This window comes from Podarcis vaucheri, assembly GCF_965113315.1.
Source record: "Podarcis vaucheri genome assembly, chromosome: Z".
NCBI lineage: Eukaryota > Metazoa > Chordata > Lepidosauria > Squamata > Lacertidae > Podarcis > Podarcis vaucheri.
Genome location: NC_138758.1, coordinates 9,216,204 through 9,243,052, shown reverse-complemented (window position 1 = coordinate 9,243,052; position 26,849 = coordinate 9,216,204). Strand labels below are relative to the sequence as shown.

The 26,849-nt window shown below is 42.0% G+C and overlaps 2 long non-coding RNA genes across 3 annotated transcripts in view; one reads left to right on the top strand and one right to left on the bottom strand.

The window, feature by feature from the left end:
- The window catches only part of LOC309523465, a 313,851-nt gene that overhangs the window by 36,529 nt on the left and 250,473 nt on the right, over positions 1-26,849 (bottom strand). The gene's annotated exons all lie outside the window — the stretch shown is intronic.
- Positions 1-26,849, top strand: part of LOC309523491 — a 43,369-nt gene that overhangs the window by 12,947 nt on the left and 3,573 nt on the right. For both annotated transcript variants that reach the window (XR_014215404.1, XR_014215405.1), the window contains exon 2: positions 25,702-25,787. This is a non-coding gene — a long non-coding RNA (uncharacterized lncRNA). The remainder of the gene's footprint in view (positions 1-25,701; positions 25,788-26,849) is intronic.

The window sequence follows — 26,849 nt, the reverse complement described above, 5'->3', positions numbered from 1 at the left end:
CTGGTAGCACTTCCATTGAGTCACTAGTCCTATGTAGCAGATGCCCTTTGTAGCTGCGCTTCAGAGGAGAATGAAAGAGCTGGATGGAGCAGGGCCAGCCCAAGTCATTTCAACACCTGAGACGAACCACCAAATGGTGCCTCCCTCCCTACCAGGGAAGAATGGGTGAGTGAAGTTCTACATCAGGGACAAGATGGGGAATAAAGATCTACACCGGGATCTGCTGCCACTGTGGATCCTGCTGCCCCAGGCAGTCACCTCATCTTGCCTCATGGATGATCTGGCTCTAAGCTGGAGGAGGTATCATGAACATCTTGAAAGAGTTACAGATAGGTAGCCGTGTTGGTCTGCCATAGTCAAAATAAAAAAATTCCTTCCAGTAGCACCTTAAAGACCAACTAAGTTAGTTCTTGGTATGAGCTGTTTCAGTGTATCTGAAGAATCATAGAATCATAGATTTGGAAGAGACCACAAGGGCCATCGAGTCCAACCCCCTGCCAAGCAGGAAACTGTGCATGCACACGAAAGCTCATACCAAGAACTAACTTAGTTGGTCTTTAAGGTGCTACTGGAAGGAATTTTTTTATCTTGAAAGAGATAGTGAATGTAGTTGAAGACAATGCTTTGGAAAGAGCAGCCCATGACTCCAGGATTGGTTAGGTGAGCAAAATGCTCATTTTAATGCCTATAACTATTACATTATTTTTTTAATCTTTAAATGGAAGTTGGATCAAAGTGGATCCCCTGATCTTGCCATTGTTACATTGTTTTACTCATATTAACCCTAGCCCGAAAGAAGTTTGTACTGCCATGACAACAAACCAAAACAGCTTAAGGATTGTTGTCCTACTCTACTTCTAGAAAAATGTTTGTGGAAAGAAAACTAGAGCCAGAACATTTTTTTTGCAAGCAAGCAACATATGAACACCAAAGTCTGGTTTATAAATCTGTAGCATCAAATGATTGTTTGCTCCTCTGAAGGAGCCTAAGACATTAATCACCACAGCTACAATATTCATTAACATCTGACGCTAAGTCATGAGCAATAAAGATAATTAAGCATTGGTTTAGAGAATTACTAAGTGATTAAATGTATGTGCAAGCCACCTCTTAGGAGTACTGCACACATTGCATATTTTAGGTGCACACCTAATAACTTCTAAGGATAAAAACAAGGTTTGTGAGTACATAAAGTCCCAAAGGTACTGATTGAATGTATCCACTCTTAAGTGTTTACTCAGGTGCAGGTCATTCTGCATAATGTGTGAAATGGCTCTCATTAGAATTTTTAACAAATTTAGAAGTCTTAATAAATATAGTTCTGAGTTTATCCTCTGAAACTTTATAGAACTGGGTTGTATAAAGGATGGGAGAAATAGTTGTAGGGACGTGAAAATCCTCCGTTAGCTTTAAAGGATGCTTTCAAATCAGAGCCGAATCTGGCAATCCATGCAGGCTAGGAATCTATCTCCTGCTTGTCACATCTATATTAAATTATCCACTTTCTTCCCATTTTACAAGGAAAGATGTCAGTAGAACATTACTTATCTGTCAGGCTACAGGCCTTGGATGCTGAACAAAGTGCCAGAATCATGGCACTACAAGACTGCAAATCTACCACAAAGGTATCAAGAGCAGGGGGTTATGCAAAAGTTGTACCTAGGATGATTCCTGGAAGACAGTTTGCCAGCTGACTGTTCTGACTGGGGTTGTGTGGTTTTTTTTTACCTGAGGTTATATTTAAATCTTACACAGCATCTCTGACCTGGAACAGTGCCTGGGCTCTATTTATATCAGGCTGAAAAACCTGCTGAAAAACATTTTTGTTTTGATGAACCTACCCAAATATCTAGAATGCTGATGTTTTTTAGTTTATTGGTTTTTTTAATTTTTTAAATATTTGTTTTAATTGCTGTTATGGATAATTTTATTGCCCCCCCTTCTGTAAACAATTCTGAGGTCCTCCCCCAATCAAGCGGGATATAAATTTTAATGGCATAAATAAATAATAAAGTCCCAGTGTTTAGGATCTCAGTACTCATACCTGCTGAGCTAAGCTGCCCTTAATTGCTGTGGGACTGCTCCATTCTTCAATGCACACTTCACACATTATAGAAGGCAAACAGTTTTCTCAGATATAGCTCTTCTGTGAGAGGACAGCTGAACTCATTTCGACCCATGTGGTTGCTGATGTTGCGCGCACACTATACCCTTTACAGCACATTCAAGGCACATCTCCCCCCTCAAAGAATTCTGGGAACTGTAGCTTGTTAAGGGGTTGCTGGGAAATGTAACTCTTTGAAGGGTAAACTACAGTGGTCAGAAACTTTTAAGGGAAAGAGTATGCCTTGAATGTACTTTAAAGATACGGTGTGTACGCAGCAGCCTAAGTGCGTGCATTCCACTACTGAGGGAGCAAAAGCATCCAAGCTACTGTAGCTGAGGTGAAAACTGCTGCCAAGGACAGACACATAGGAGTGTCTTTGCACTTGAGTTATAAAAACCAGGAAGGGGTTCATTCTGGAAAAACAATGCTCACAAAATGGTATGGGCAGATGGAAGGAGTAACTGGGGTACTGGTTACTATACGAAAGGTACCTGCAACAATTGCACAGCCAACTTCAAAATCCTAGTTGCAAATAGAGATGGTAGCAGTGAATAGGGAGTGTGAATGCTAACAGTCACATTGCAATGTGATCTGAATGATGGCTAAAACATGGCTTCTGGTAACAGAGGCCCTACCACAAAAGGAGAAAGATTTCTGGCTCTCCCTGCAACAGCAAATAAACCATCTAATCTCTATTATGTAAAAACATGTCCTTGGTGGGGACAGCACCTATTCAATTGCCAGAAACAAGCAGTGTCGTTGCCAGCCTCAAAAAATGCTGACTGTGCAGAATGTGTCGCTTTCTTGTCCCTCCAAGTTATCCCCCTTCCTTTTCAAGAGTCCTGTCAGCATTTTGTGCTTTGCGTAGCACTTGATTACACACACGCTTGCAGAACTTGTTTGATCTTGTTTCCTTACCTGAGTCATGGTAGACTCATGAGATCTCTTTTCCTGCTTGTGACAAGGGCTTCCAACATTCCCTTTCTTTTCTTTCCAGGAGCCTCTCAATGTCTTAAATGCTGGCCGCAGAAAAGCTGCCGTTTGGTTCTTTCCACTTTCTCATCCAACACATATAGCCTTCTTGCTGGGTGCTTTAGGGTTCATCAAAGCTCCTGGAGCCTCAAGCCATGCTAAACAAACTCGCCCCCTCCAAATATTTGCCATTGTTCCTTCATTCTTCATCTTTAAAGAGACCCAGCACACTTTTTACTTTCCTGGTGCCTTCAGGGGATTCACTCAGGAATCTGTTTTTATTCTTTCCCCACTTAAAAAAAACACAGCCACACTGTTTCTTACATTTTTCTGAGATTTTTATTAAGAGTTTATATTACAGTGTGCATGCATAAATTGTTTTTATTGGTATTATTGCTGCTGCTTTCTTATTTTAAGCTAAAACATGTAATAACTGGCCTGGGTCACAGCGCCCACAGGTTTCTCTGCATTATGGACATTTTTACATCCAAAAAATGATGGTAGGCAGGCAGCCCAGATCACGTGAAAGCCATACACAGAAAACAGATTTTTGTGCATGTTTTCCTTACTTGATTGGGTGGTTCTTTCATAGTCAGACAGACATACAGACAGACAGACGATAGATAGATGATAGATGATATAGATAGATAGATGGTAGACAGATAGACGCAAGGTATTGGGTAGGACCTACCTATTTGCACTATACAGAGCAGATGGTGATGTACTTTCCAGTCCATCTTGCACCAATGGGGGTACTCAAGGGTACAGAGTAACGGCAGCTTTTTATCTAAAAGAAAAGCACTGGTTTAAAGTGTGGCATTTAGTGTAACAACTTCATAGCACTGGCAACACATAGGAAGAAAAGGCAACCTGTGGAAAACCTGAATTGCCATTTGTGCTGATTGAGCGCTAAAGAGAAGTTTTCCTTGGGGATGAGCTGGGGAAGCAAAAGGACAAGTGTATAAACTCTTCATCCAATATGACAGCTGCAACCTTACTTGGATGGAGATACTTTAGCTGCAATTACTGATGGTCTGCTAAGATTGGATATAGGTCTACCTCTAAAAACAATCCTGAAGCTGCATCTGGTCCAGAATATTTCTGCAAGATTATCAACTGGGACTGGGACTATATTATGCCTATGCTTTGTCAGCTACATTCACTCCCAGTCTGTTTCCTGGCTTAATTTACAGTGCTGGGTTAATATTTAAAGCCCTAACTGGCTTGGGACCAGGTTACCCAGAGGACTTCCTTCTCACAAATGGCCTTATGCTGCTCTAGCCATTAGGGAGGGTGTCTTTTGGTAGCGTCACCCCAGTAATTGCACAGCCTTCCCAGCAGCACCTTGTTGGTCATTTTGGCACCAGGATCAAATCTTTCTGTTTGCCCAGGCCTTTTATATAATTTACAATGTCTGGGCCTCCTATCTTATAAGTCTGTGTTTTAATTTCAGGGGTGCAGTGATTTATGATTTTGTATCCGTTGCATCCATGTATTTTGTGGTTTATTTTATTTATTTATGGATTGCTTCCTAGGAAGCATTTTTAATAGATTTAACAACACAGTAAAGCATTTCTAAACCAAGTGCACATGTAAGGATAATTTTTGAAATTGCATGTATAAAAATATACAAAGCCAACGGGAATAAAAACACTCCACTTAGAAGGCTTGTTGAAAGAAGAAAGTTTTCAGCAGGCACTAAAAGACGATACAGATGGTGCCTGCCTGATATGAAATGGAAGGGAGTTCCAAGGGGCAGGTGCTGTCACACTATAGGCTTGATCAGATGGAAGAGACCTCCTAATGATATGGTATCTGCGAGTTGGCCTCTCCTGCAGAGTGCAGTGATCAGTTGGGCATATAAGAGATTAGACAATATTTTGGGTTTAATTTGTAAAAGCTTTTTGCTACAGAGCAGCAAACCAATGTAGAATACAGTAAATATGTTTGCAGACTGCCATTCTTTGGCACAATTGTCTTTGTACACACTAAGGCTGAGATCATAACCCCACTTACCTGGGAGTAAGACACACTGAATTCAATAGGCACACACAGGAATTTAATACTAGAAAACATCTTCCCCTGGCAATTAAAAGCTTCACACCCAGTGAATAGTTTGGGAGTATCTGATGTACAAACTTTGATCTAAGTGGATTTGGGCCTGACTGGTCCTTTTGATAAAAGGCCATATAAGAAATTAAGAATATTTTGTTAAAATAGAAGCTTTAAATAAAATCTCCAATCACTTCAGTTTTTCCTTATAGATGATATTTCTAAGAATAAGAAGGAAAACACAATTCAATTGCAGCCCCACAGTCTTCAGCCCAGAGCCCACTCAGCCATTAGCCTCTGGTTCAGAAAAGGACAACCAGAATGATCACCAGGATGGAGAGATTCCCCTGTTGGGAAAACTGCAGCATTTGGGACTTTCTAGTTTAGAGAAAAGGCAAGTAAAGAAGTGGCATGATAAAAGTTTGTAAAAATATGCACGGCATGAAGAAAGTGGATAGAGAAAGTATTTCCCCCCCCCCATCTCTTGTAAACACTAAAACTCGTGGACATCCAATGAAGCTGAATGTTGGACAATAAAAGAAAGTAATTGTCATGCAGCACATATTTAAGATATGAAACTCCTTCCCACAAAGAGGCAGTGATGGCCACCAACACAGATGGCTTTAAGAAAGGACTGGACAAATTCAGGGACGATAAGGCTATCAGTGGCTACTAGCCACAACCGTTATGATCTGCCTCCATGAGCCGAGTCAGCAACACTTCTGAATATCAGTTGCTGCAAACCTCAGGTGGGGAGAGTGTTCTTGAGCTTGAGGGTTTCCAAAAGACACCTGAGTGGCCACAGTAAGAACAGGATCCTGGACTAGATGAGCCACTGGCTAACCCAGCAGGGTCCTCTTACGTTTTTAATAGCTGCATTGCGCACAAGTTGTGGGGTGAGACAAGAAGTAGGGAAACAGCTTCATATTCACATTGGGAAGCTTTAGAGGAATGCATATCCCCATCAACACCACTTGTGTTGATAAATTAATGGGAGCTCAGATTCTACTTTTCCTGCTCATCGTGAATAACCAACATCAACAATAACCAGAAACCTTGCCATTTGCAAAGAAAAGCAAGGAAGTTAGTATTGCGCACCAGTTTGGAGATACGGAATTTGAAGGAAAACACATTCATTTGAACAGCATGAATGTTTGCCTAGGCAGTAAAAATATACTCCACATAACCCCTCTCCAAGATGGTAAAGTGACAAATATGCAAAAGAAACACACATTAAATCTGCTGTGATTTGGCTGGAAGAAAACCTGGCAGCCTCTCCCTCTCTTGTAGATACAAAGGAGATTTTTAAAAAAGTTTGACTACATCAGAAGGCAAATACACTTGAGATTTTTATATTTTAAAAAAGGTTTTGCTCATTTAAAGACACACACAGCACATTAGCAGCTTCTGACTATGAATAAATTTAAACTGCCAGTCCATTATTTTAACAATCCCCTAACCAGCTGTTGAGAATAAGATTTCCGTCCATTCTTATTCTCCCCACCAAATAGCTTACTGAGGTATGAAGTTTGAACATGAGGTTGAACTCTCACATCAACCCTAAACTCACTCTCACCTTTAGCCCAACAGGAGTCTGCAAAAATGGAAATAGTAGCATATCAGGAAGATTTTGGGCATCACATGGCAGAACAGAGTCTCAAACAAGCATGTGCCCTTCCAAGACCACATTTCCAGCATGTTCACACTTCTGTCTCAGCGATGTTTATACTGGTTTGGTCATGGAAAACTGGTAGGTGAAGATGTACCTTTTTGCCCAAGCCTTTGGAGGGGGCTAGGAACTATAATGAGTCACTCAGTTTGAAGTTGTTTGCCATCTGCTGAACTTGCGTATCTTAAGGATGCTTTATAGAGTGTGTGATACATGTTTATGTATATATATATATATTTATTGTATTCAGGCCCAGGACCAGTTGGTGCAGGGTGCAGTGTAATGCGTTACCATACAGAAGCTACATATAGATTCTGGCAGCTCCTAACTGTAGCCTCACAAGTCCCTCCATGCACAAGGCTTGAAATTCCAGTCCCTGCAATAAATTGTTCTGCTTTCCATGACAATTTCTGCAGTTGGAGTGACCTAAATAATTTCTTTAACTTGCATAATTTGGTGCAATTTGGGCTCCCCCCCCAACTTTCATGCATAATGCAAATGGTCCCAAATATTTATTGCATTTCACAGCTTGAAAGCAGATTCACAATTCTAAAATATAATTAACATAAAGGATCCAATACCTGAACATCCCTGGTCATCAAATGCCCACCCCAAGATAAACAAGTAAGATAAAATCTTCTGGTGCTTATAAAAGCTGCTCAGGATTTAGTAAACCTTCAAGAGAAACACCACGGTAGAACATCTCCCTTCTTCACCTCTGAGTATGAAGCACAGATAGTATTGTCAAGAGGGTGATTCTAGTCGATCTTAAAATATCTGAATTGGACCCAAGGGAGCTGAGCTGTCTTTCAGGTATGAAGAGCCATAGCATTAGCAGTTACAACTGGAAAGCTATTGGCAGCCAGCACTGGTATAATGCGCTCCTAGCAATCCAGCCCCATAAGGAGACAGGTGGACACATTCTGCACTGGCTGCTGTCTCCAAACAGCCATTAAGGATAGCAATGTGCAGAGCATGTCTCAGCAGTCACAGCCTCAAGGTCATGGAAAGCATGAATGGCAGCTGCTGGTTCCAAATTGGGGGGGGGGAGGGGAGAGTTGATGTTTTGTCACCAGTTGGTGAACATTTCCTCAGTGTGAAATTGCCACTATTGAAACAAATCCAAGAGCACCACAAGGCTGAGAAACCATGGGAGACTAAACGATATCGAGAGAGAGAGGGAGAGAGAGAGAGAGAGAGAGAGAGAGAGAGAGAGAGAGAGAGAGAGAGATGGAATGTTCTACTACAGGTTGATAGAACCAGCAGATCTTAATTATTTTTATCAGCATCCTTTGTCATTTTCTGCATCTGTTTCTCAGTAAAGGACAAACACATGTTGGCTCTTCCTTTATTTTCTTTCAAAAATATGTTGAAATAGCATCCAGAGAAGAAATGGCATTTCAATTTTTTAATCAGGGGAAGGGCAACAGCTAATTGGAAGAGCATATGTGAGAGATTTCTGGTCCAATCCTAGCACCTCCAGATAGGGATGGACAAATCTGACAATTTCATTTTCTCATTTTCCAACCCATAACAATTTGCATTTAAAAAAATCCTGATCAGTGCAAATTTCTATTGACGCGTACTTTTGAATACAGTTTTAACTAATACAGTGGTACCTCAGGTTACAGGTGCTTCAGGTTACAGACTCCGCTAACCCAGAAATAGTACCTCTGGTTAAGAATTTTGCTTCAGGATGAGAACAAAAATTGTGCGGCGGCAGCGGAAGGCCCCATTAGATAAAGTGGTACCTCAGGTTAAGAACAGTTTCAGGTTAAGAACAGACCCCCAGAACGAATTAAGTTCTTAACCTGAGGTACCACTGTATATACATATTTTGCAAGGAATCTTTCTTAATATAATGCATTTTTATGTTATCTCCACTGATAAATGCATTTATTTTGAACACTTTCCCCTAATATAACAATTTTGGTGCATATTGTTTGGGTGGAGAATCACATCACAAAATTCGGAGAAGTGTAAATTTTGAAAGATAGCTGTTACTTTGGTTTTCATATTGGTTCAAGAAGTGCAAAATAGACAGGTTTCCATTAAAATACACTCCAAATTGAATTTCTTCCCCAAGCTGCTGTCATGGACTGGCTGGATGCAGAGGAGTGGTGGGAAAACCATCTGGGAAACCCCTAGAGGAATATGGCACAAAGCCCAGGGATTGGTGGTGGGACAACAATGAGAAGTCAGAGGAAGAAGAGGGAGCAGACTAGGAAGAGGAGGTGTCGGAAGCTGAAGGAGCAACAGGGTTTAGTGAGCAGGAAGAGGTTGCGGCAGACAGCAGTCAAGGATCAGAGGCAGAAGAGGAGGCTGGAGATGATGGGGGCCAAGAGGATGCAATAATGCAGGCTGCTTAAGGATCTGGGGGGGTGTCCTCCCCCCCGGCTGTGAACAACTCCTCTCCCCCCTGGTCTCTCAGAACATGCACAGAAAGGAACATGCACACAATGAGATACAAGGTGATGGAGCCTTGGGCTGCTGGACACCCCCCCCCCCAGATCCTAAAGAGTTCACGAACAGTAGGTGTTTTACTGGCCTACTTCTGACTCTGGCTCAGCTGTCAGGCAGTGTCAGTAATACTGAACTAGATGAGCTCCTGGCCTTAATTAGCATACAACGTCTTCCGAGAGATTCTCCACATCAGGAACATGGAAACTCCGCAATTTGATGAGCCATCTGTGTGGGGAACCATCCTAAACTTAAACAGGGGGAGGTACTCATCACAGGAACAACGGTGATGTCATCCCCATGGCATTTCTGCATTTCATACAGCACTGAACACAATACCAATCTAAATGTAACTGTACCCGTAGTGCCTTCTCTATTTCCACAAAAATGAAGCATGGCTTTCGAACATGAAACACGGGAGTATTTTCATGCCTGAAGGAGTGGGTGGAAACCCTTTGGCAGTGCTGGGATCTTTTACTTTGGAGAGTATTTTCAAGCCATATTGTGCTTACAGAGACTTTTTGATATCGCTCCAACAGAGGAGGGGGCTGCATATGCAATTCTTTAAATCCTTCCAAGGGGAAAAAGTTTTAAAATAAGAATTAAAGACAAAGAAGTTGCAGATCATACCGCTATGGCCAGAGGGGTATGTGCATGTATGGGGAGTGGGGAGCAGCAACCCCATCTGGCCACTTAACAGCATTTCCCACTAAACCTTGCAGAAGAAAAACAGGCCCTGTGCAGTCACAATGAATTTACCAACTACAAATGTCCCCAACAGGCAGGCAAAGAAAGAAAGAAAGGATTGCCCCTCTCCTGATGGTGCTTAGTGCTGCAGGCAGCTCTCTCAAGCATGCCTGAACTCACCACGGTTGCTCTCACTTCATATTGGCTGACGTGAAGCAATCCTGCTTAACCCTGGGTCCCTGCTCTGTGCTCTTGAAAACCAGCTGGTCTTCAGGTGCTTTGGAAGCTTCACAAAACAACTTTGGCCAATTCCCAACCTTTTGGTCAAGACCTGCCCTTTGCTTCATGACATCAAGTGTAGGGTGGGTGGCCATGCTTTGCCCAAAGTGGCCTCTATCAGTGAATTGTCACATGTTACATTGGTCATGGGGCACGGGAGGTGCTGTGGGTAAAACCTCAGTGCCTAGGACTTGCCGATCGTATGGTTGGCAGTTCGAATCCCCGCGGCGGGGTGAGCTCCCGTCGTTCGGTCCCAGCTCCTGCCCACCTAGCAGTTCGAAAGCACTCTTAAGTGCAAGTAGATAAATAGGTACCACTCTGACAGGAAGGTAAACGGCGTTTCTGTGTGCTGTGCTGGTGCTGGCTCGCCAGATGCAGCTTAGTCACGCTGGCCACGTGACCCGGAAGTGTCTTCGGACGGCGCCGGCTCACGGCCTCTAGAGCGAGATGAGCACGCAACCCTAGAGTCGGACACGACTGGCCCGTACGGGCAGGGGTACCTTTACCTTTACATTGGTCACATTACATTGGTCATGGATCATTTGCCATATAACCTTTTCCCTCCATTTTCTAATAATCATTACCATACATTTGACATTTGCCTATGAAACATTACCTATTTTTGTATATTGCCATAAATGTGGGGTGGGTTGGGGTGGTGTGATTCACAGTTTTAGAGAAAGCACTTATCTACAAGGCTACAGATAAATTTTTGAGGCTGAAAAACTATTACCTGTGTCGCAGCTTTTAAAACACAGTTAACAAGAAAGCATTTAAACTACTAGTGACATACTTCTTGATTATTTTTGTAGAGAAGATCAAGGTACCTAACAAATAGGTAAAGGTAAAGGGACCCCTGACCATTAGGTCCAGTCGTGACTGACTCTGGGGTTGTGGCACTCATCTGGCTTTACTGGCCGTGGGAGCCAGCGTACAGCTTCTGGGTCATGTGGCCAGCATGACTAAGCCGCTTCTGGTGAACCAGAGCAGCACACGGAAACGCTGTTTACCTTCCCACCAGAGCGGTACCTATTGATCTACTTGCACTTTGTCGTGCTTTCAAACTGCTAGGTGGGCAGGAGCAGGGACCGAGCAACGGGAGCTCACCCCATCACGGGAATTCAAACCACCGACCTTCAGATCAGCAAATCCTAGGCTCTGTGGTTTAACCCACAGCGCCACCCACATCCCTACCTAACAAATAGTTTAAAGCAAACTGGAGTTAAATAATATTAGCTAAAACATGAAACATTATGTAAAGAAGATTACAAAAGTTACATTGGTCACTACAGAATCACCCTGTTGTCAAAGGAATTAATTTAAACATATCCATAGCAGCTACAAAAGTTTCTTGAGAAAAGTGAAAATACATGGCTGAAAGTGAAATGTACTTTTGGAAAGAAGAGGTATAAGCTATGATGGCATTCTAAACTGTTTCCTGTATTGCTGCTGTGGCATGCAGAATGTGAAGTTGTTCTCTCTAAAGCTAGCAATGGCCATAGTCTAATAAAGTATCTCCAGGACTGCTTTCTTCTCATTTGAATCCTCCTGTCCTTTGCAAAAAGGTCCCTGTGAGACCCATCTTATTGTATTTTTCTCAGCAGTTGTACCTCAGCTAGGGAAATCCTTCCCTCAAAAAAGGTTCATCTAAGCCTTACCTTTTCACATACTTAAGTGAAAACTATTTTGCTTAGGTGGGCACATGTACGCAAGGGTAAGCGTAGGCCAGCAGATTTTTATAGCAATGTTTTTGCTGAATTTCTTTGTAGATGGATCTGCCTCTTGGTGGAATTTGAGTCTTAAAGCAAAGCTACTTCCTTAATATATTCTAGTATTTTTGTTTTGGATTTCAGGCAAAAATGCCATTTGTGTTTGGCTCAAAAGGATGATCCTTCTATACCTTTGGTGGGGGGATTGTTCTTTCATCTCTGAATGGGTTGTGGTCTCTACAAGCAAACAGTTCTTGGGTTTGGATACCATGCAATATAATCACTGGGGGAAACAGACTGAAAGTTAGGTGTGTTTAAATTACACTGAAATCAAGACCTTGAAATATGTGGCGACATCCCACATATGCGTAGTCAGATCAAAGTCCTTCTGTGTTCACTGGGATGCTTCCAAGTGTGTGTAAGACTGCAGCTTTAGTTCCACTGATGTTGTTGGGACTTAAGCATGTTATGTACATCTACTCACAAGTAAGTCCTACTGAATTCAGTGTGACTTATTCCCATGTAAGCATGCATTAAGACTGTAGTCAAGGTGGGGCTGATGAATACAAGAACTGAATTTAAGGGTGTGGGAGGAAAATGGGGTGGCTAGATGCAAAAATAGGTCAGGTATTAACTATAATGGTTGTGTAGAATAGGGAACCTATGGAATGTGTAGTAGGAGCGCCAACTCCCTGGGGCCATGAATGCCCTAGCCCCACATTTTAAATGGGGGTTAAATGGGGGCCAGGACACCCACAAAGTGCAGAAGCGTGAGTGCACTACCTGCACAAGTGATGTCAGCATGCCCCTGAGCATGCACACACATCCTGTTGATGGCATGCGGCCCCAGGTAGTTGCAGTCGCGGGCGCAAGCCAGCGCTGCTGCGGTGTAGCTTGTTGTACAAGCTGCACCTGATGAAAATATCTCTTCTATCCTTTTTTGTTATTGGCCATCTGAGTGAGGTAATGATGGGATATGCAACACAATCCTATGTAAGTGTACTTGGAAGAAAACTCTACTGACTTCATTGGGTTTTACTCCTCAGTAAGTGTACACACATCTGGAGTCTATACTCAGTTTCCTGGGCAAGTTACTCATAGAATAGAGTCTCATAGAATAGAATAATAGAATTGAAGAGTTGGAAGGAACCCTGAGGGCCACCTAGTTCAACCCCCTGCAATGCAGGAATTTCAACTAAAGCATCCATGACAGATGGCCATCCAATCTCTGCTTTAAAACCTTCAAGGAAGGAGAGTCCACTACCTTCTGAGGGAGTCCGTTCCACTGTCAAACAGCTCTTACTGTCAGAAAGTTCTTCCTGATGTTTAATCAGAATCCCCTTTCTTGTAACTTGAAGCCATTGGTTCAGGTCCTACTCTCAGTAGCAGGAGAAGACAAGCTTGCTCCCTCTTCCATGTGACAGCTCTTAAGACATTTGGTTGTCTTGGTTGCCCTCCTTTGCACACATTCCATCTTGTCAATATCCTTTTTAAATTGTAGTGCCCAGAACTGGGCACAGTATTCCTGGTGTGGTCTGACCAAGGTATGGTACTTCCCTTGATCTGGTCACTATGCTTCTGTTGATGCAGCCTACAATTGCCTTCTGGGAAATTGTTTTATGAATGGTTTTGTTGTAAGAGCAAATGCCATTAACTTCACCTGATGTTACCCCTGTCTCTGCCTAGTTAGCTGCCATGCACTCCACCTTTCCTGGCCAAATGAGCACCATCCACCACCACCAAGAATCAATAGCTTTTGCAACACACACAGCGACAGCTGGCTGCCACGAGGACTACTGAGCTAAGGTCAGAAATGCTGTTTTCATGAATATATGACTATGTCACACTTCTAGCCTTGTAAAAAAAAAAAAAAGTTGAGATTAAAGCTAGTCATTGGATGAAGCTATACTGGCTGCTGATTTACACCAGCTGAGGATTTCTAATTTTATTTCTGCTTGACACTTCAAAATTAGATTCTTTCTTTAAAAAAAAAAGAAAGAAAAAGAAAGGCATGCTGCGTCAATGTGTAGGCTGCAAGTGGAACAAGAGGGTTTGCTTCCCTACAGGCTGAAAATGGAAACTATCATTAGTAATAATGTTCTGATTTCTAAGATTCTCTGAAGAAAAAAATTGCATTCGGGAAAGGAAATCAGGCTGAGGTTTATCCTAGTTGCACACTACTGACATAACACTGCTCCTTTTCTCCCCCTTCACATTTCTCTACATCAGAAACACATCTTCCCAAATATTCCATACATGGAATTTTTCTGTTGGCTGCTTTGTCATATGACTTGCACGGAGATGTGGTCTCTCAATAGATACTGAGTGACAGGAAGGGGGAAGAGGGCTTTTTTTGTTGGCCCTGCCTTATCACTTCATGTTCAACGGAAGTGTGAAAGGAGTTGCCCACAAATAAGCTCCTCCACACATTCAGGATTTCTAGTTATATAATTAGGGCACTACAATCTACCGTTATACGTGCATAAAAGGCCCTTTCACACTTTTGCTGGTGGTACATTTCTACTCCCCCTCCCTCCACACATTCAGCAAATGAATGGAAGGAACATGGGAAAAGGGCTTAGGCTAAACAAGAATGGACTCAGTCCTTACCTTGCTGGCTGTAAGAGGTCATCAGCCATGGCCATCCACAGAGTACAGTTACAAGCTTCTTCATGCAGGACAGTTGAAGCTGCACTCCGCAGGAAGTATGTCGGACATGGAACTATTATCTCTCTTTAGAGACTTGATCATCATGTTAGATGATCTCTTTGTACCACTCAGTTTACATTGTGGTTCAGCCAAGTGTGAAATCTTCTTGTTATAGCTGCTACTTAGGTCCAGTCTGACCAATAAGCTACCCTGCCTATGACAGCATTTCAAAGGGATCACAGAACTGCAGCAAGGTGGAAATATTTCTATCCCTCAGCATGGCCTTCTTGCATATACTTTAGCTGCTGAGTAGCAATGCAAAGAGGAAGGTGCTATGTACTATGGTACATGAGAATATCTACACCATACAGTGGTACCTCGGGTTACATACGCTTCAGGTTACAGACTCCACTAACCCAGAAATAGTACCTTGGGTTAAGAAACTTTGCTTCAGGATGAGAACAGAAATCGTGTTCCGGCGGAGTAGCGGCAGCAGGAGGCCCCATTAGCTAAAGTGGTGCTTCAGGTTAAGAACAGTTTCAGGTTAAGTACGGACCTCCGGAACAAATTAAGTACTTAACCCGAGGTACCACTGTATATACTGATACAAATTATTCAATCACATAATGCTGGGAGTTGTAGCATACTCTCCAACATTTCCCCAATGAAAATAGGGCTGTCCTATTCCATAACAACAACAACAACAACATTTTTTATTATTTATACCCAGCCCACCTGACTCAGTTGCCCCACCCACTTTGGGTGGCTTTCAACATATATAAAAACATAATATAACATTTTAAAAACTTCCCTATACAGGGCTGCCTTCAAATGTCTTCTAAAGGTTGTACTTACCTCCTTGACTCAGGGGTTGCTTAACTCCACACCTGGCAACATTTCTCCAGTGAAAATAGGGACGTCCCAAGGAAAAGTGGGACATTCTGGGGTCAAATCAGAAACTGGGGCAGGTTCTGTAAATCCAGGACTGTCCTGGAAAATAGGGGCACTTGGAGAGCCTGTTGTAGTTTATCAGAGATTTCTAGGCCCCATCACAGAACTACAGTTCCTAGGCTTCCCTGGGGGCAAGAGAACAACCATTATCCTAGTCTAATGGCTCATAAACCTTTACCTTTTGCCCCACACATACTAGGCATAGGTCGGTACATTCCTGGCCCATGTCTGAGCACTCCCCCCTTCTTTTGCTCTTTAGTGCTGAATTGGAACAAATAGCAATTCAGGTTTTCTGCGGAATTGTTCTCAGCAGTAAAGAGTGGGATTTTTTCAGAGAAAGTGTTGGGGCAAAAATAAAAAAGAAGTGCTCAGACAGAGAGCTTTAAAGTGTGAACCTGTGCCTAGAAAAGCAGCACAAAAGGAAGTGTGGATGAGCCCTAAGTATGGAGATATGCCCTGTACAAAGACCTGTCATTTCAGTGCTGAAGCTGTGCCCTGAAAACACATTACATAAATGTAGGAAAGACTCATTCCACATGGCATTAAAATTAAGCTGTTTCTTGAACAGAACAGAGCAGCTGGTAAGCAGTGCAACAACAACACTGCGCAGCCGTTTAGGGCACATGGGGACAGGTAGGAAGGAGAACCAAAGCTAATTGAAATTTCAGGGAAAAACAGAGAAGCAGGAAGTTATATGCTTCTGGGGACGCCTCTCAAAATGTCCTTGTGATCTGATCAGCTTATTTACACTGTGTTGCTGAAAACGAGTAAATAAAAGCCTACCACATATACAAAAAGGCAATTAAAATCTGCATTCATTTCAGCATTTTATTCTAAGAAGCAGGATTTTAGATCCAGTTCTAAGAAAAAATTTGACGAGAGAGAGTTAAGGAGTGTATGTACGCATTCAGAAATCTGAATACTGATTCAGATAAATAGGAGGCTTTATAACTCTTTTCACATAAAATCCAAAATGTGGGTTTTAATCTGCATGGTTTTTGGTCTGGTTTCATTGTTATAAACAGCATGCAATGTCTTTCAGACTTTTTTTTTTATTAACAATGAATGTCTTTTCTTATTTTAATTAAGAAAAAGAGTCATAAATTAAATATCCACCAAATTACCACCTATCTTAATATATTGTAATATTTGCCAGACAGCCCAAGGCACAGCAGTTAATCAACTCAAAATCTTACATTGGTCACCACAGAATTCTGTAGCACTTGCATTTTCTTTTTTTTAAAAAAGAAACTAAACAATACATTTCATTTCATAGCACTTTGTCAAGAACCAGTTTCCCTGTTGCTTATTCTTCTCTACAGCCTCGAGAGACTAAAAGAGAGAATCAAACTGTTTCAGAGCTGTGAAATTAATCAGAAGCCACAAAACCAGTCCAGAGGCCCAGAAGCAGGTGCCCTACCTGAGATTTCCTTTTAATCCATTCTCTGAAACCTAGCTAAATTTCAGATTGCCGCAATCTCTTTTAAATTAGATATTTATTTGCTGGAGAGAAAACACACACACAGAGGATGGAAGGCTCTCTCCCTTTTTTCTGCACAACTGCTCCAACTGGAATGTCTGTGTCTCTTTTTTCAAGGAGAACTTTTGTGACAGAGGCAGTGTTTGTCTTATGTGGCAGTTCTTTTCTCTGCTTCCATTTAGACATTTGTTACGGGAGCACAGTAAAATGACAGCTAATGAATGAGAAATGAATAAGGAGCCACATTATTGCCAGCAGTGAATGTCTGTTCTGTGCTCGTGTGAGTGAAATGGGGGTGTTTCCTCTGCTTGGATTTGAATTCCACATGAAAGTATGAACTCTACTAAATCCTCCTCACACACTGCTCTCTATGCAATTGTTATATGAGTCTTCAGTCGCTTTGTTATGCAGCTGCACAGCAGTATACATGCACTAGTCTTGTGTAAGGACTGGAGTTCCACTGGAGTCCTGCCTTAACAAACACATTTTAGCAAACAAAGCTTGGGGTCTGTTTCAGTCGAAAATGCACTCTGTGTCTTTTTAACAACTTTTCCATTTTGTTCAGGAGTGCACACATCAGTTCTCCAATATGATTTCTCACTTCTTCTTTTTCAATGCCTTTACAAACATTTGAATATATAGTTCCCATTGTAAATTCAAGCCACATTTCCAGAAAACACATTTCCAGTAATGAAGGACATGATTGGCAAGGTATCTAGGATGCCTCCAGGCTGTTACTATTCTGTAGGAGGGACTTTAGGTTTGCACAACTAAGGTAGATTAAAGTGCTCTCTTGCCCTAGTAGAACAGATGTACTTTACAAAAATCCTGGACTTTTTTGTGGTTAGGAAAGTGATTGTGAAATATACTGAAAAGATGTGGGGTGAGCAAATGATTAACAGGGAGAAATATAAACACCCTGTTAGCAAATAAAGATGAGTGCAGGATGAATGCTCATTGTTGTATAACTGCCCTGTAAACAAATCAGAATGAATGCTCAGTGAAGACTGAACATAGTCGAGCTTCCATGTAAGCTTTGTGCAAGGAAGGCAGGATAAACCAAGAATAAGCAAGGCATCTGAAGATATCTTACTATGCTTCCTCCCTTTTCTGCAAAACCAAACATGGTTAGTGATATGGGGGATAGTGATGAGGGGTGAGCATCAGGACTTGCACTGGTGGGCACTTCCTATATCTTAGCAGGAAGCTCAGGTATACAGGGTCCACCAGATCATTTCAACAGAGTCCATTGAAACTATCAAAATATTCTAGAAGATTAGTGGGGAAGGACTTTGCAGAACCCAGACTGACTTCTCTTAACAAAGATTTTCTTCTGTATTTTTAATAATTCTAGATTTTATTATGCATGGCCACCAATTTACTTGGGACACAACTTGGACTAAGGAGTTTGTCCTCTGGTATGGAGGTTGGTTTTTTAGTGACAAGTTGTATATTTTTGTTAGAAGATAAAGAATGCTGCATTTGAGTTCTTAAAAGATTCTTGCAAAGAAGGCATACAGAGCTGATGACTTACTAAAATCTGACAGCTAACTCTACAGCTCCGTCTTTTCATCCCTTCTGTTTGACTTGTTTCTTCCAACATCATTCATACAAATATTCTGATTGGGGGAATATGGATATTCAGGGCCATCCTACCCATGAGGCAAGGTGAAGCAAGTGCCTCAGGTGGCAGGATCCACAGGGACAGCAGATCCAGCCTTCAAGGAATACAGTGCTCCTTGGAGGCCAGATCTGTCTTCTCTTTGGCATGTCCCCATGCCAGCACTACAGTAGCTTCTTGGCAAATAGGAGGTACAGCCGGTCTCCTCCCACCCTTGCTCCTGATGTAGATTTTTACTCAACCATTTTTTCCTGGCAGAGAAGACACAATTTTGTCATTTACAGTGGTACCTTGGGTTACAGACGCTTCAGGTTACAGACTCTGCTAACCCAGAAATAGTACCTCGGGTAAGAACTTTGCTTCAGGATGAGAACAGAAATCGCACAGCAGCGGCGCAGGAGGCCCCATTAGCTAAAGTGGTGCTTCAGGTTAAGAACAGTTTCAGGTTAACAATTCAATTCACGGACCTCCAGAATGAATTAAGTTCTTAACCCGAGGTACCACTGTACTTCAGGTGCCAAAATGTCCTGGGCCAGCCCCGCTGCTACTCTTTAGGAAATTGCCTTCTAATGTACAAGAACACGAGTTTTTAAAAGTGATATATATTGTCCATAACTGTTTCAACAATAGCTGGCGGAAGGGAATCATTTCCTATTACATTAGTAAGAGTTTTAGCTACTGAATCATATATCAGCAAATATGTCCCATGGCACATATAGATGTGCTGGTGTCTCAATAGATGTGTCTTACCTCCTTTAGGCCACATTGTCTAGACAATTTTTCATTTGCTATAAGACTACCAAGGACTACAATCGGAGCTGGCATGTGCATAAACATATTTTAGTTAATTATTTAATACATTTTTGTAACCATTCCAGTAGCATTTTTTAAAAAAACCTTGTAGCTATTGTGTGTACATTTTCTGAAGAGGACAGTGAACGACACTTTCCACCAATAAAATGCCCTCTAAAAGTCCACATATCACAAAGAAATAGAATGGGCATCTACCACTAAATTTCCCACATTATCTAGAACAGTAGTTCCCAATTGGTGGGACCAATTGGTGGCACAATTCACAAAAACTACAATAGAGTTATCAACATTTTCAAAAGGGGGGGGGGCTTTTGAAAAACAGGAGGTCTGTTGGGAACCACTGGTTTAGAACAACCCCAAAGAGTAAGTGTTGCTCTGATTGGGTTATATAGCTGGTCTGACAAACAAAATATGTTTTCTTCAGGAAAAGTCTGATGAAGTCTAGGAAGCTGTTTTTCTTCCCAGCAAGCAATCTCAGCAATGCTCAGGGGCAGAGGTCCTCATATGAGATAGAGAATTCAGTTCATGGCAAATATATTATAGTCACTGCTACTACTCTTACCAGTATGGGTAGTAGCTTCTTCACTCAGGATTCTACCCATAGGAACTGTGCTTCTGACACACTTTGTGCATGACAATATAACATAATCACTTCAGAAATCACCCAGAAAACTGGGTGGGACGGTCACCCCAAGAATTTCCTCCCTCTAGTCCCAACTAGTTTTCGTTTGCAGAGTTATCACAAAATACCAGCTGCCAGTGAAGGAAGGCCTACCTTTATCGTCTTCATCATTATTTATTAAATTTGTATACTGCCCTTCACCTGAGGGTCACAGGGTGGTTCACAACATAAAAATACAAAATGAGAACACAACACATATAATAAAACTAACCCAAAAACAAACCAATAACTCCCCCCCAAAAAATTATTATTATATCTATCATGGGCTGAGACAGATCCAGATGCTCAGCCTCACTCTCCCTGGCTTCATATATCATTTGTATCTCCTTGTACGTAGTACTGCCAACTAAGAGCAGTTCCTTCCATTTTCTGAACCTCTTGAAAATGCTAGATGATGAACATCTTCTGGCTATACTAATTGAATGCTCTTGATTCCAGTTCTACCAATTCCGTCTTTTCATCACTGGATGACTACTACACTTGGGTACTTTCTATTTTTGGAAAGCTAACAACAGATCCATATTCAATGTTCTTTCAGGATGGTTACTACATGAATTAGAGCAGATTAATAGTGTTTATCTATGAAGAGCAGGTTGTGTAGGTGGATGCTGTCAAGCAGAAGTGAGTCAGCCTGTTTATGACTGAGGATCACAAAAGGAAAGTATCAAAACAAGATGGGTTGCAGTTAATGCATTTAAGCAAGAAGGTCGCAAAGTTAATGTGACCTTCTTGTATTTTTGAAAAGCCAAATACATTTTAATAGTAACACAAAAAGATACTTATTTCAGAAATTACGGTTACATAATTAGATGGACGCAATAATTAACTGCGAACAATCAGCAATCATGAATGTTGATGGAAGCACATTAATAACAAGAGCAAGCACACATTGGAAATATGAACAGAGAACATCTGGGCTGACCATTAATAAAGAATAGTCCTATGCTTTGGAAAAGTTTCTCTGGCAAACAGCTACTAACTTTTTACAGTTCAAATATAGCAGTTAATGCTGCCAACTGATTCACAAAACATTTTTTACCACGTGTTTAGCTCCCGTTGCCAACACTTATGTGACAAGGAAACCGCATGCTGGACATTTTCATAATGCCATCCTCTATATGTCAAAAAAAAGAAGAAAAAGTTTTATAATGGTGAGGAACATGGTTGTATGATTCCATCCTGCAAAGTGTTATTTTCTCTAAATCTCATGCAAATGCCAGGTGAAAGTTTTGTTTTGTTTTACATGTGAACTCATTGCTGCCACGATACACTGTGAGATATGTAAAGGAAAAATGTGATAATGAGTTTTATTCCCCTGAGGCTGAGTAATATAGGACACAACATGCTCCATACATCTGCATTCACTAGAATGGCACAGCAGAAACAAACCTCACTGGACAATCTGGGAAACCACAACAAATGCTAGCAAGCATGTAGCCCATGGGACGTTCTCCTCATAAGTGCAGCTGAGAGGGGCAGAAGGGCTGCTGCCTCCCCCCCCCCCCAAAAAAAATAAATCAAGTAAATAAATAAAAATACTTAACTACCTGACCAAATATTTCCGCAGGTAATTTGGTTTTGCCCCCTGTAACATAAAGCCCCCTCCCCCCAAAAAATAAATCCTGGTCACACCCATAGTTCTCCTTTCTCGTTTTTGTGCTGTTATGTTGAATACCAACAAGGAAGTTAGTACCAATAAATAAATTTTTTAGATAAATAAATATAAACTCCAACCTCTTTCAGCTTTTGTAGAATTATTATTCCTTATCTAATGGCCTGCTTTGGTGACTTTAAGTTGCTTCCATCTACCATAAGTCTACAGACAGTAGCTCCGGCACAATAAATTAAACATGAATACTGGTTTCTTCCTCTCCTTTGCCTAGCTGCTGTTTTGCTCCGAGAGAACCACCATTCAGTTCAGAACACTCATGGAATTAGCTTGCTGAGCATCTAACTTTTCCTCTGTTGGTTCTTCTCTCTCTTTCGCTTTGAGAAAGTGCCACTTTTGCCAACATGATGTGCCATGGCTGAAGTCTGTGCATTTAAAGCCAATAAATCAGTAAATGTGAGATAGTGTTTCCAAGTCACATTTCATACACACATGGTGATTTTTGTAAATAACACTAAGTGCATACATGTGCAAAAGATACTCTGTTCAGATGTGAGTAGTAACACGAGGAAGCTTCTTCCATTGATTTAGATGCTCCATAAACCCCATTTAAAATAAATTAATGGAAACACTCCTTTCAAGCTGTGCATTACCTCTCACCTAGGAAACAGCGGCACAATAATCCACAGTTAAGCATTTTTCAGTCCCACTGATTTCAATGGAAGTCTGTGAGCTTCTACTGAAATCAATGGGACATTCAAATGCTTGATTTTGATCTGATTTTTGCATTTTAGAGACTGTAAATCCACGTATGTTAAATAAAATCAAATAGTCACTACTGTAAGCAAAAGGTTAAAACTCATCATAGTATATTTTCAGCTGGTGGACCAGGAACTCTAACAGCAGAGTATCTTTGACTGGATGATATGCCCAAATATTTATTTTTGCTATTTGGATTTTTGGTGCAGTTAAAAAAAAAACCTAGGCACATAAGTATGCAAGGCTTTTGAAGAAACTCAGACATGGTCATTCTATACTTTCCTACAGCTACTGTACTGATCTTTACATTGGGTAGCCTGGAAGAACTATGGTATAATTCCATTTGGCATACTGCACAACAGGGAACATTGGGTAGGAAAAAGTAACATTATTGGCTTCTTTGGGATATTTTGTGTATTTCTAATTTATCACAAGTACTGAACCAGCAATTTTGGTAGAACCTATGAGGACACACCATTTATAAAACAGGCCAAGCCATTGGCATCTGGCAAAGACAACAACCTGGTTCACAAGTCACACTAAGTCAAACCATGGCCTTCTGTGATCACACAGGCTTCTGAAGAGGTGATTGCAGTTGCTTTGCTCCTCCCTGGCCATTCTGCTGGCCATTCTGCTGCTGTGCTGACCTAACCTTTGATTTTGCTTAGCACAGAGGTTGGGAACCTCAAGTCCATGGGCATAATTAGACCCCACCAGTTGCCCTCATTTGGTTCAGCAGGCCATTTTGGTCTAGCCGCATCCACTATTATATGACATGAGATGCGGGGTAGGGAAAGTTGTGGCTGGGCCAAAAAGGGGGCTGCAGGTGCTGCCAAATCAGCCAAATAATAATAATAATAATAATAATAATAATAATAATAATAATAATAAATAATAATAATAATAATTTGTACCCCACCCACTCTGGGAGGCTTGCAGCAGAATATTAAAATACAATAATTCATCAAATGTTAAAAGCTTCCCGAAACAGGCCTGCCTTCAGATGTCTTCTAAAAGTCAGATAGTTGTTTATTTCCTTGACATCAGGTGGGAGGGTGTTCCACAGGATGGGTGTCACTACCGAGAAGGCCCTCTGTCTGGTTCCCTGTAACTTCGTTTCTCACGGTGAGGGAACCGCCAGAAGGCCCTCGGCGCTGGACCTCAGTGTCTGGGCAGAACGATGGGGGTGGAGACGCTCCTTCAGGTATACAGGACTGAGGCTGTTTGTGGCTTTAAAGGTCAACACCAACACTTTGAATTGTGCCCGGAAACATACTGGGAGCCAATGTACGTCTTTCAGAACTGGTGTTATGTGGTCTCGGCACACAGTGCTTTGAGGCCCTATCAGCTGATTGATGGGGCTCTCTGCAAGCAGTGATCAGCTGACTGCCAGTGCCTGCTGGCACTATTCAGCTGACAGTGATGACAATCAGCTGGGATTGTGCAGCTGAGGGGGCTGGAGGAAGCAGCTTAGATTCAAAGCACTGGAGGGTATGTTGTGAATCTATACCTCTTTCTACGCAGGAGAGAAAACATATGAACCCAGACTTGTGGTTTGGCTTTCCTGAACAAACCACAAGCCATACACCACAGCACAAACCTTAGTTACAGCTCACGTATAGTCTTGAGAGAGCTGAACCACAAGACCAGGTTCAGACAACGTGCTAAATCAAGCCATGACTATGAACAGTAGCAGAATGACAAGGAAGGAACAAAGCAGCTATAATCTCCTTTTGGGGAGCTCACAGAAAGTCATAGTTTGGTGTAGCATTTTGTGTGAACCAAGCCACTCAACATCTGTTCATTTCACAACACTTGGGCAAATAAGTAAGACAGCTAGTGAGCAGGCTACTGCCCAGGCACAACTCCATAGAGACTTCTTTCAGAATACAGTATTGCACTTAATAAGCACCTTGAAAGAACCACTGATTCGTGGGTGTGAGGTAGGCTTATGCTCAATCTACACTGCTGTACCTAAACCACAAACTTTAGTTGTTGGGTGGGTTGTGTTAATACATCTAAGGGTCCAAGGAACAGTTAAACTAGCCTCACTATGACCACCAAAGTATTTGCTGAGCTAGACTAATAGCATATTTTGTTCAGTGTGGCTGTTCATATTGGTTTTATTAAATGTTTTCAGCCTGGGATGGCACTCTGGGTTTCTAGATGGAATCAAAACATCTTCTATTTATGAAAGCCATTTCAGACACTTGCAAACACTGTTCTCTAGACATGTGTACCACCTAATGGCAAAGTAAACCAAACCTATGTGAATTATCCATGCTTCTGCTATGCATACATTTTAAAAAATTCAACACAACCTTGGCCTAGTGCCTTTCCCCAGCTTAACCCAACCAATAGTGCCGACAGACAAACTTCCATATAGCAATATTAATAGCAGATGATTCAAGTCTGAAAAAGAGCCTGCTTCTTTTTGTTTTTTATGACTAACACAGGTGCCAGCTACACGGTAAAAATAAACATAAAGTGCTGGACGTTCCAAAAGTGTGAGATGATTAAGATCACACCGCCCTCCACAATGCTGGGTAAATCTATCCTATAATTTTCTTTAATATTTCTGTGGGTTTGCAATAGCAAACAGTAACTTAAAATACAAAGAACGCACAGATTTGGAACCTCTCTCGTGCAGGATTATGGGCATCTCTCTTACACATGCACAGACACAGACACAGACACACCTGCTAAGTGTATCTGGCTATGACTCACTGCAACAGGCACAGTGCAGTTGCTAAGATCTCTGAAGTCTGCAGTTCAAATCTCAGCTCAGCCACAAAATCACTAGATTGTATCAGAAAAAGCACTACTCCTCTAGCTTCAGTCCTTCATCTGCAGCAGGAGGAGGCAGTGCTAGCTTAGTTTAGAGGCTGCAGTGAACAGTCCTGTTGTTGGCATTTGTCTGTCTTGAGTGACAATGGAGTGCACCTCCAGGGGTAAAGTCAAACCTTTGTGTTAGCAGCACTGAAGTGACCTCCCTGGGGTGCAAGCCTGGGCAGTGTGTCTGGACTTCCTGGGCTGCCCAGGAGACAAGACCCCCCTCTTGCCTCCAAAGAAAAGAAGAGCAATATGTTTGGTGCCAGTTTGGCTGCAGGAATTGCTGGAAGGAGGCGTACAAGGCGCCTTCCAACCCTCTTAGGGACTCCAGATGTGTGTAGAGACTACTTAGCCTTTTCTTTTCCCACAGATATCCCACAAGGCAGTGGAGGTTTAGAGTCAGAGTCTTCCTCCTTGATGGACTATATTTCCAGGCTGATGAGCCCCAATAGCCCTGTAAGTCACTGACATTGCTTGATGTGTTTTCAATATTCAAAAGTGTTATATTAATGTTATTATTTATACAGTATCAGTGAATACCACCTTTTCAGAAGAAAAGCAGAATACAGACACCACTTTTAGGTTTTTTTCTTGCAACTAAGCAGTACATAAATTTTATGAAATAAATGAATGCAATTCCTGTTCTGAGAAGTTTGCAACTTAAGTTTAGCAGGGGTGTGGAGAGAGACAACCAAGGCAAACAAAGGATGAATGTGGGCAGATGAAACTACACATGCTTAATTATCATCCCCATCCTCAGTTGAAATGAAATGTCATGGTTTGAGCCAAAGGCTTTGTGGAATGGGTTACTGATGCTTACCGCTACATTTTTGGTTGCCCTACCTGCCCAACCATCTTTTACCTGCTCCACCTGCTTAAGCCCCTACACCTGAAATTTCAGGTGGATAAGGTGTATTTTCTATCCCACCTCTAGAGCAACTGGGTGCTGTGGGAAAGAGTGGCTCCTGCAATTTCAGATGTCCTGGTTGCCAAGCTGGCTTTCTGTGCCACTCATTTGTGCCACTAGGAGAACCAGGACTTGCAGTTGCTTCATCATCACATTGCCAACAGCTCCTATGATGGCACAGAGCCATTCTGCAGCCCCAGTTCCCTTCTAGGTCTGGTACCACTGGTTTCACTCTGTTTTAAGGCATCTTGAGACAAGGCTTCCCTTTAATCAAATGAATTGCTATTGTACACCACTATTATTTGCTGTGCCTGAGCAGAGTTCTTAAGGTTGGGCACAGGCTATCCCATGTAGCTCACTAGGCCACATCCCAGCCACAAGGTCATTAGAGCCCTTGTTCAACCTCTTGAATCTCTGACAATATGTCATAGACTGGTTGAATGCAGAGGGATGGGGAGAGGAACCAGCTGGGGAGCCCCCAAGGGAAGAAGGCTCAGAGCCCGGGAGTGGTGGTGGGGCAAAGATGAGTGGTCAGAAGGAGAAGGGGGAGAAGGTGAGGAAGAGGAGGTGCAGAAACTGAAGAGGTAATGGGGCTTAGTGAGAAAGGAGAG